The following is an 11485-nucleotide window of genomic DNA, read 5'->3' as shown; positions in this document are numbered from 1 at the left end:
GACTCTCTCTCCGTGGTAGGTCAGTGGAGCCATCTGCCTGCTGAGCCGAAAGATGTTGACGAGGACGCCTTCATTATGGACCCTGGCGATGATGACCCGCGGCCGCTCATTAGAATGCGGTTTGGGTTTCAGGCTGCGGTGGGCTCGATCGATCTTGACGGGCTTAGAGAAGTTGTCCTGCCCAAGCAGCTCAGGGATCAAACGTGAAACAAACTCGCTGGGGCGGGCACCCTCTGCCCCCTCTTTAACACCCACGATGCGAATGTTGAGCCTGCGGGAGCGACCCTCCAGTTCATTCACCTTAGCTTTGAGTAGGCCATTAGCATCCCGCAGGTCCTTGCACGTAGCTTCCAAAGTGGTGATGCGGGAGTCGACGGAGGAAAGGGCCCCGTCCATGTCATTCAGACGTTGCTCGGCCTCACGGTGCCCCTTTTGGAGTGCAGAGAGACACGACTCAATGGAGTCAAGGCGTCCCTCCATTGACTTCTTTAAGTCCTCCACGAGTGAAGTAACTTTAGCCACCTCAGTGCCCTGCTTTGCAATGGCGGCAAGTATAGCGTCGTTGCTAGCGGGTTCCTTGTTTACTGGAGAAGACGCCTTAGAAGCCTCGTCTTTCCGTGGCATGTTGTAAAACTATAACTGAGGACTCACTGGGCCACTTACACGTCAAAGGAACAAAGAAACATAAACCAGTGCAGTAGGTAAACGGCAAAAATGGAGGTAACAGGACGGAGCTCCGGCGAGGCACGTCTACTCCATTACTGCGCACGAGCGCCCCCCATTAATTTACAGAATTTTGACTGCTTTATTCTGTACAGGAGACATTTCTGAGTTTTCTCTCTGTCTTCATGGTTGTTCTGTTTCTATAGATGTTCAGGATTTTAGATTTTAGTGAAAAATGAACCAGAAGACTGTCAGCTGTGGTTTCCTCCTCCAGGCAGCAGGTGGCAGCGTTCCACAGTTTACATCCATAGAACTGACCAGATTGTTCCTTTTACACTCATAAAAGCTACACGTGTTTTAGCAGAGGATCAAATGTGCAAACATCCAACTGAGATGCAAAATAAGAACAAAATAAACTGCAGATTAGAATAAAGTCTGCACACTTTAAGGCTCCTGAGAAATGATTTAATTCTCTTTCAAAGCTTCAACAGCAACGTTTCACCTGTGGAAGATGCTTCTGTCTTTAGGAATAATGTTTTACAAGAGCATTAAATTACCTATATGATGTGTGCAAGCCTTATTATTAACCTGCATTACATGTTGTTATTATGGTTAACTCAGTAATACTAACACCTTTAGAAATGTAGAATAATTTTCATAATTTTTTGTATATATGTCATTTATTTGAATCTATTTTAGAGTTTTATTGAGTTTTGGAGTCAATTTATGTTTTTAAAGTTTCTGTTAATGATCATTTATGTCAATTAAATTTTTCACTTGATCGTCGTCAAAATAAAATTTCCATCTTAGCGAGACATCCGAATCCATTTCTGTTCCTTTTACACGCAAGTATTTATTATTTATTCCAACAAATCATCAAAAATATCAGATAAAAAAAAACATAACAATCAATCACTTCTTAGAAATTATCACATAAACAACAATTGAGCCATTTTTAAACATCAAGAGACAAACTGGAGTTTTGCTTAAATCAATGATAAATTGGGCGAAAATCACTAAATTATTGTGCGACTGTCAATTAAAGTCTTAACTCTGATGATTTTAACAAGAACTGTGAAGTTTTGTAACAAGTTTGTGATGATTTGTTGCTTTAATGATAAATTAATGATGTGGAAAGACGTCAAACCGATGAAGACGAAGCAACTGGGAACATTGCGGTGGATTTTTTACACTAAAATGTTTAATCCTGTTGTTTCTACGTTTGGATGAAGTTGAAGGGACTGTAAAGCCGCTGTAATATGGCGTCTGTTTGGGGGTGAATTCGTACCAGTAGGAGTTGATGATCTTGCAGAATGCCAGCTCGCAGCACATCTTCAGGTTACTCTGGTGTTCGGCCCAGATCGCTGCTGGAGCATCGACTCGGATCGACCTCGCAGTTCTCATCCGACTCGTACAGAGCTTTGATGAACTCGCCTGAGGAAAAACAGGAAGTTAGACCGAAACACCGAGAGGCTTTCGATGGATACGATCGAAAAGTTCGGAGACTGTTTGTGTTCAATGTGTGGGTTCCAGATTCAGCCTTCATGTGAAGGATTGTCATGGTGACCAGAGGAGGGTCTGCGGCTACCATCAGGAGAAGAAACAATTTAACAGCAGAAAAACCACAGTTTCCAAGACTAGAGAAGAAATATTCGATTGTAACGGTCTGAGGCAAACGTGTTTGATTACACAAGATTTTTTTGGCCACAACAACTCAATCGTGGTTCCCAAACAAACCTTCTCACCACATTTTCCTGCTTGTACCATCTCTTTTCCCCAAACTCAACATCTAAGTTGACAGTTTAGGAGATGGTGTTTGACATGTTTACGTAATAAGACTTCGAGGGAGCGTTGCAGGAGCACTGGGAGAAGAGTATCACCATGCAAAAACATTAATTACAATTAAGTCCAGTGTAGTTTTGGATGTTTATAAGGCTCTGAATCTTTAGATCACACCACGTAAAGTCACTCCAGGTCAGATTACAAAAGGGTTTTGATGTCGTTTTAACAGTCTGAACCCTAAAAACCTGCCAGTGGGTGTTGAAAGGCTAAACAAAAACAAAACTAACTGCATTTATCAGCCAGAAACTGTCAAACCAGAAAGAATCATCAGGTTTTAAATTTTCTGAAAGTCCTTGAAAGTATCGCGGTGTAATTTTTTGTCAAATCTAAAATTGCACATTTTCATCAAAACCAGAATAAAACAAACCAAACTAAAAAATCTGTGACCATTCTTCACCACGAGCATGCCCAATAAGAAGCAGAGTGGTCTAACCCACAACCCAAATATAGCATTACAGTGGAGCTTCCAATGTCAGACCATTCCAGAAAACGCAAAATTTTTGAGCTCGTTTATCTCAAAAACTACAGAAAGTGGGTCAGACCACTCTGCTTCCAAACCCTTCAAGTCATAGAAAAACAACTAACTACACAGCTTAAGTCATTAAAGAAGCTAACAATATGGCTAAGTCATAGAAAGAAGCTAACAATGTGGCTAAGTCATAGAAAGAAGCTAACTACACAGCTAACGTTATAGAAAGAAGTTAACAATGCAACTAAAGTCATAGACAGAAGCTAACAACACAGTTAAAGCAACTGAAAAACAGGTAATTACACAGCTGAAGTTATAGAAAGAAGCTAATTACGTCGCGAAAGACATAGAAAGATGCTAACAGCGCAGGTAGTCATAGAAAACAGCTAACTACATAGCTAAATTAATACAAAAACAACTAAATACACAGCTATGGCCTTAAAAAGACACTAACTACATAGCTAAAGTTATAAATAGAAACTAACTACATAGCTAAAATCATAGAAAGAAGCTAACAATGTAGCTAAAGTCACAGACACAAGCTAACTACACAGCTAAAGTAACAGAAACAGCTATTGCCTTACAAAGACGCTAACTACATAGCTAAAGTCATAGAAACAGCTAACTACACACTTACAGGCATAGGCAAAAGCTAAGTACAGCTAAAATCATAGAAAGAAGCTAACAATGCAGCTAAAGTGAGCAGGTTAGAAGCAGAGTGGTCTAACCCACAAAACATCCAAACTGACTTTTATATAATTTCTGTCATATTTCATGGTCTAGATTTTGGTGTCAGTGGTCGAACCCACAACCTAAATATGGCTTTACAGTGTATGTTAGAGCATTCTGAAAAACACAAAACTTTTAACCCATTTTTCTCAAAAACTACAGAAAGTGGGTCAGACCACTCTGCGAAGGTGAAACCGTTGGATCGCTAACAAACCTTCAATTGATTAAATCCATCAGAATCGATAAATGTTTGTCGTTTTCCTGCCGAGACTCAACTGTTAGCGGAGAAACTGGGTTTTTACTGATTCGTTAAACTTTAACGAGCCTCTAAACACGACGGTTTAATGGTTGACGCAAGCGAAACGACATGAATCACTGCCAGCGGTGAATAAAAAAAACCTAAACCGAGGAGAACTCGTGTTACCTGACTTATCTATTTCCGGATCTGAAACTATAAATACATTAATGAGGTGAAAATATGAGTGTCTGTGTGTTGATAATAATAGCAGAGCAGCGATGAAAGGCTGATGTTGATGAGTTCGTAACGACAGCAGGTCTCAGCAGGACTCAGCCTCCTTCTGTCACCGTTTCCACATTCTTCTTCTCTTTCCTGAATCCCTCCGATGATGATGAACGTGATGCAGCAGACTCTCTGTGCATCCCAGTCAGCATTTCATGGAAATAACGCTTACAAACACTAAAACCTCTAATCTAATTCAGGATCAACGCAAAGCTGCTGACAAACTTAACGGAGGCAGCATATTTCCTCCAGCAGCTGAGACGACCGTTTTATTTGATTAATAACTGAAATAACTTGTTTTAAATAAACATTCAGCTCCGTAAATACTACATCCATGACACAAACACCTCCTTCTACTCTAATTACTGCTCTAAAACTGATCTGTCCTGATATATAAGTACAAAAAAGTATTTATGTTTAAAGTATGATTTCATAAATTCATATTTCAGGTCTCATAATAATAACATTAAAAATTACATGTTGTGGCTTCTATGTTAATTACAGCTAATGATTACTTTAGCTAATAGGTTGGACACAGACAGTGGTACAGGTGTGAACAGGTGTGTATGAGGCTCACCGAGTGCGTCATGCAGGTATTTCTGTCCCACCAGCTTCAGATATTCCTCGATAGCTTTGGTGGCCAACGTGTTCTCCCTGAAGATCAGGACGTCGTGGTCGGCACATCGATCCACCTCCGACATCACCAGGTCTGTCAGGAAGTCCTGAAGAAGAAGAAGAAGGAGGAGAAGAAGAAGAAGGAGAAGAAGGCGGAAAGGAAAGAGAAGAAGGAGTAGAAGCAGCAGAAGAAGAAGCAGAAGAAGGAGAAGAAGGAAAATAAAGACAAGGAGAAGGAGGAGAAGCAGGAAAAGAGGAAGACAAAGAAGAATAAGGAGGAGAAGAATGAGGATGAGAAGAAGAAGCAGAAGAAGGGGAAGAAGAAGAAGGAGAAGAAGAAGGAGGAGAAGAAGCAAAAGAAGAAGAAGAAGAGGCCATGAGTGATCAATCAAAACTGGCCAGTGGATTTGAAAGACACATTAAAATCATCAAAATGACTCCATTTACCAACCAAAAACTGTAAACTATTGACAGATTTGTCAGACGGCTAATGCTAAGCTAATGGTAAGCTAACCGCCCGGTGCTGACCTTGGCCCTGCCGGTGCTCTGCAGGATGTGGACCAGGGCACAGGCCATCTCCTCCTTGTTCTTGACGCTGATGACGGGCTCCAGCACCGAGCACAGCATGGTGTAGTTGTTGGTGACGAACTCGGCGAACTCCTTGTACTGCTCCATGGGCAGGATGGCGATGGTCTGGAAGCGCGACTTGATCCGGATCGACGGTCCGCCCCCCTTGGCCTTGCTGGTGGTGGGCGTGCTGACCGGGTACCACTTCTCCACAAACTGCCGGCCCGTCACGCCCGACACCGGGATGTTGACCAGGCCCACGTAGTTGTTCTTGTCCTTCTTCTTCTTCTTGTCCACGTCGCGGTAGATGTGCACGGTGATGCTGTGCACGGCGGGCAGGCTGGAGAAGTCGAAGTACTCGCCCCAGAACAGGCTGTCGTGGCGGGTCTTGCTGGTGGTTCGGGCGTACAGGATGTCGTCCAGACACAGCTCGCAGAAGTACTTCTTCTTGGGCGGCAGGTCTTTGGCTTCGATGATCCACAGTCGCAGCAGGTTCTCGGCCCGCCGACAGTTATCCTGAAAACACAAACGAGTGTTTAGTCTAGAACCAGGACACGACAAGGCTCAGGATCAGATGAAGTTTGTTCCACTTGTTTACCTTGTTGGGCTGAATCGTCCTCCTCAGGTTTTCCATCCATTTGTCTCTTTCTGAGGCCGAAGTGCAGCTGAAACACTTGCTGCCGCCCGAATACGTCACCTGACAGGTGGGAGGAAAGGTGAGGAGGATGAGGACGCCATGAAATCTGACACCTGTCCTACAGCTATGCTCGAATAACCAGGAGTACTTCAACTGTTCTACATTTCACAGGCAAAAATTCTGACTTTTCTATCTGACAACTAAAAGTAGGTAAAGTTCAGATTCTGGACCTTTTTAATGATGCAGATTGCTTTAAAAAGAGAGTTTTATTGTTTTTTTATTAGCAGTTTTTATCCAACTACAGGAGGGCCTCAGTTTACGACATGCGGTGTTTCGTCGTTACGTCAGAACTGGTTACATGGAACTAATTGGCGAGCGGAAGAATACGTCGTCACGCGGCGCTATAAGACGGCTTTGTTTACATTCTCTGGTTGTACGTCACCTTGGATTGTGCTACATTCACAAATTTTTTGTCCTTCATTATGGCTCCCAGAAGTAAGTCAGACTCTTCTGATGCTTCAAAGAAAAGGAAAGCTGTCTCCATGGAAGTGAAATTAGATTTAATAAAATGCTCAGAACAAGGAGAAACACAGATGAACATCAGTCAAGTTGTAAAAACAGTGCAACATATTCAGTTATCTTCTAGTAAAATGATTCATACATGCATGAAAGTTGTTTGTATTTATGACTTTTCCGAAGAACTAATCGATATCGTGATGCACAAAATGGCTTTGTTTATATTTTCGCTGGAACTCTGAAGTCGAGGACCTCCTCTAAACCAAACAGTCATGTCATTTTGTGTGGATTCATTGTTGTTGTAGTACATAGATTTTTTTTATATTCCCTTAAAACACAACAAATTGCTCCTTGGGCGTTAAAAACTGCAACAGGAGCAAAGTTGTAGTTTATATTCCACTGGTGTTTTTGTCTGACAGATGCTGACAAAAAGCAACATCAGTTCTAGTAAAAAGCGACCTGATTATACAAAATAAGTTAAATATGACAACAATAGGTCTTGCATTTATCATCTAGTGTCACTTTGGAGGGACCCGAACCCTAGGTTGGGGACCCCTGCACTAAACTAGTTTACATCATATTCAGTAAAATCTCAGTCAAAGGAGGAATTTTGCTTTTTGCTATTTAAGTTTGAGATGGATATTATCTTGAAAAAACACGATGCCAACATTATTTACTGACTGTAAAAACTAAAGAATTGTCAGATTTGAAACTTTTCAACAGTCCTTTAACTGCATATCTTTGATGCGCTGTTCCGTTTAGAAAAAATAATCAAAACTAACAAAATCATTTTGTCCCATGTGCCACATTGAATTTTTTTTCCAAAACTAAATCATCTGGACCAGATCGTGCAGAAAACGCAAAATTCTGAGCTCCTCGACACAACTGAGAAACTGAGACTGACTTAACGAAAGAACAATCACATAATAAAAAATAATTTTTAGACTGAACTGCAGACAGTGTTTCCATGGAGCACAGAGGAAACTAAAACATCACTAAAATGAATCCAGCATGGCTTAGAAACAGTGAACAGAGGAGCGAGTTGTTGGAGATACATTCAACATGGTGAAACATTTTTCTGCAGCTGGTTGTCACATTTATCTCCAGTGTTGGTAACACCTGTTGTACATGTTGATTCCAAATTTTAAACCATTTCTGTAAAATAAATAATTAAAGAAACTGTACTTTTTTCTTTTTTGTCTGATTTATAGTTATATAATTAAAAATAAAGTGATTTCTCTGCTTCTTCATGGTTGATTTGTTTCCGTCGAGGTGCAAGATTTCATGTTGGAGTGAAAAATGAACCCACAGTGAGTAAAATGTGACAAATCAGAGGTCTAATAACATTTTTCAGTGATATTTTTTTTTCCTTTTACTTAAGCAGGTTTTAATATAAGACTTTAACTTGCTATGGAGTAAATGTTTGGAATCATTCTAAGTAAATGTGAGCTTTTACTCTGAAGGTGTCTGATGGAGGTTCCTGTGTTTTTTCAGAATGGACTAAAGTGTGTTTGAGTTGGTGTTCGTCACCTCGAAGCAGAACTCCTGCCCCAGGATGCTGCTGTGCAGAGGTTTGACGAAGACGTCCTCCTCCATGCTCAGGTCCAGAGCCTCCACCGCGCTGCCCGGACTCAGCAAAGACTCATGGGAGCTCGACTCCTTCAGCTTGGGAAGCCCTCGAGATCTGGAAGACAGGAGGGGAAATTAAAATGTGATGGCGTTGATGGTGAAGCGGCAGAGCAGTAGCACCTACAAAAAGCAACCCCAGAGCCAGGAGAGGCTGGATCCCCGGAGCATCGTCCTCCACCCTCCGCCCTCCGCCCACCGAGGATGAGCTGAGCAGCAGCGTCGCCGCCGAGGCTTCCCCACAGCGCCGTAAACAAAGTCCTGGGATGGCCAATCATTTTGGCCCCGGGGAGCGCTTCCGCGGTAACAACCTCTGCCGGGACGGCAGGCGCCAGGCAGCGGAGCATGACGCAGCAAGAAGCCGGGCAGGTGTTCAACTAGCGACCGTCTCAGGAGGACGGAGGTCTATGATGTCACTTCTCACAAGAGTGGAACTGCTAAAACACCATGATTAAGGGGTTCATATTATTATTGAACATCCAAATTATCTCTCCTTGTTGAAGCAATCCTCGAATGTTGCCCATTTAAGACCCCCTGTAGGTGAAAATCAAGTTTTTCCCTTGTTAACGTGTCCATTTGGTGCGTTTTTATATGCTAGAAGACATGTCACAAGTCAAACAAGCAGTAAACAATGTGACTGAGCATTTCTTCCTTGGACCAGCAGTGCACCGATGACAGACTTCAATAGATCCATAAAACCAAACCCAAGAAACCAATGGTGGCAATGAGCCTAGTGGCACTTTCTTTTCACTTCTTTCCTGGTTTGAACGTGTATGGCTGAATTACTTTGATATTACAACGTAACATTGTGTAGCGTAAAGCAGTTTAGCAGTGTTTGGTCAAAATTATCATTTTAAGGCAGAAAGGGATTATTTTCATGTAAAAAACTTCTAAATGTGTAACTTTGGAAGAAGAAACTTTCCATCAAATAATTTGCTGCTTTTTTTAGTCAGATCTAACGAAGAAAAGATTCCCTCTGGTTTCCTACTGTCTAAAGGACAAAACAAGCTTTTTAAAAAATGGCATCATACAGACCAAAAAAATTCACCAATGAATCAAGTAAATAATCTGCAGATTAAGAACAAAAAGCAGCAGGATTATTAGGAGGAACTCTCATTTTAAGGGTCATGCAGACAGTCTATTTTCTAACTACATTTACAGCTAAAGCTTTTGAAGAAGTTCTGAGTTGTTTTGGGCAATTTTGTGTTTACTTTACTTAGACTGAGAGGAAAATCAAAGCTACTGGATCAATAAAATAAATGCAGCATGGCTCAGAAACAGTGAACAGAGGAGCAGGTTGTTGGAGATACATTCAGCATGGAGAAACATCTTTCTACTGATGATGAGCAGAGTAGACAGGAAAAGTCTGGAGAGGCTGTAAACATGGAAATAGGAAAATATCTATAGTATGTGGGAACAAAACCACCACAGAGACAAAAATTGAAAAAAATTACACAAAAAATGACACAAAACAGCACAAACAAGACAAAAGGAGAAACAAAGTGAACACAAAGAGACAAGACTGTCCCAAAGACTCAAAGAATGACAAAAATGGGACACAAAAGAACATTAAACCAGACGCAAAATGGCAATATTGACAACGAGACACAAATTGAGACAGAAAATGACAAAAATTAGACAAAAAAAGTGACACAAAATGGCAAGAACTAGACAAACTGACAGAAATGTGACAGAAAATGACAAAAAAAACTGGCACAAAATACTATAAAACATGACAAAACGACACACGTGACACAAAATCACAAGAGAGACGACAAGACAGACTGAGAAGAAAACCAAAGCTACCAGATCACTAAAACAAATGCAGTATGGCTCAGAAACAGTGAACAGAGGAGCAGGTTGTTGGAGATACATTCAGCATGGTGAAACATCTTTCTACAGATGAAGAGCAGAGTGGTGGGAAAACTGTTGAGGCAGTAAAAAATATGGCATTTTACCTGTGTCATACTGCACAAAACACATTTCTGACTTTCTGCTGTTTCCACTGATCTGCAGAACTTTATATCGCAGTGAAAAAATGAAAACATTAAAACACTCAAACGGTAATAATGCAGACAAGTCTTCAGTAGACGTAGCTTCAACTAAACACTGAAAATCTCCTCAAATATCTATTTTCCCCCTGAGAGCAGATTATTTAATCCTGTGTGATGAATGTAAACAGCTGCAGGTGCACTTCTACGTTCTTTATGTTCTACTGGAGGTTCTTTAGCAAGTTTTCTGCAGGAAGAAGTCTTTGCTCTGTGACGATGATGTGAGCGACATCACTGAAGATCATTTTAAACTTCGTCTTCAGTGATCGCTCTTCAAAAAGTGAATGTCACAGTTTCTGTAATGTTTTAGCGTGGAAGCTTGGTGTAAATATGGTGACGTTACGGTTTGTGAAACTCTCCTAGAAATCCGGTGTAATGTCGTCCGAAGTGAAACATGAGTGCGTCTGTGTTTAATCCTGCTGCTGTGTCAGGATGAGTTATGTAAACCGAGATTAGTGGGTTGAGAGCTGCACTGATGCTGCGACATCCGGCTGGTTTCACTGACTGTAAACACACCAACCAACCAGGACTTGTGTCGAAATAAACCCTCTTACATGTCAGATTCTCTCTGAACATTGCCATCAGAGCTACAATCTCTCAGGCTGCTCCGTCCTCATTACTGACGCCCACAAACAACAAGAAAAACAAGGCTGAACTGAAAACAATGCTGTGAACAACAACAACAATAACTAATCTGAGACATGCAGCGATGCAACTTCCTGTCCTGTTCAGAAACCCTCCTGAGGTTAGTGGGGTCAAAGTATGTCCACAGTGATGCACGCAACTTTAAGAGCAAACCCAGGAAAGCAAAGCGAAGTATGAGTTTAAAAAACTCAAAAGAGCTCCAACTTCTCTCCATAAAGAGGTTGTTCAATGACTCCTTACGGTCCCAATCACTAAGTTCAGACTTCTAATCAGGAATCTGGAGGTCATTTTGGGAATTATCGCCAAGATCTGAAGGTTTACAGCATGCTGTGACTGTTACAGTTTCTGTTTAAATAATAAACTGGTTTTCACTGCTGTGTTCGTGGTTCAGGAGTTTCACTAAGGCCAGTGTTATGACTTATTAAAAGGGAGTCTATCATTACGACGGGAACCTTCGTGATCTCAGATGTGATTGTGAAACTCCTCCTTCTCTTCTTTTGTAGTCTGGAATTTGTCATTGAAAGACTTCGCCATGGATTTTGGAAGACCGCTCTGTTGCCCAAGAAACTGGAATAGTGAATTAGCTAACAGGCTACCCAGCAAAC

The 11485-nt window shown here is 41.4% G+C and overlaps 1 pseudogene; it reads right to left on the bottom strand.

Annotated features, from left to right (window-relative positions):
• Window positions 1–1770: 1770 nt before the first annotated feature.
• The window catches only part of LOC129350060 (ras GTPase-activating protein nGAP-like), a 13466-nt pseudogene continuing 3751 nt past the window's right edge, over window positions 1771–11485 (bottom strand).

The sequence above is a fragment of the Amphiprion ocellaris genome, chromosome 11, assembly GCF_022539595.1.
Source record: "Amphiprion ocellaris isolate individual 3 ecotype Okinawa chromosome 11, ASM2253959v1, whole genome shotgun sequence".
Lineage (NCBI taxonomy): Eukaryota > Metazoa > Chordata > Actinopteri > Pomacentridae > Amphiprion > Amphiprion ocellaris.
This window is presented reverse-complemented; position numbering and strand designations above follow the sequence as displayed.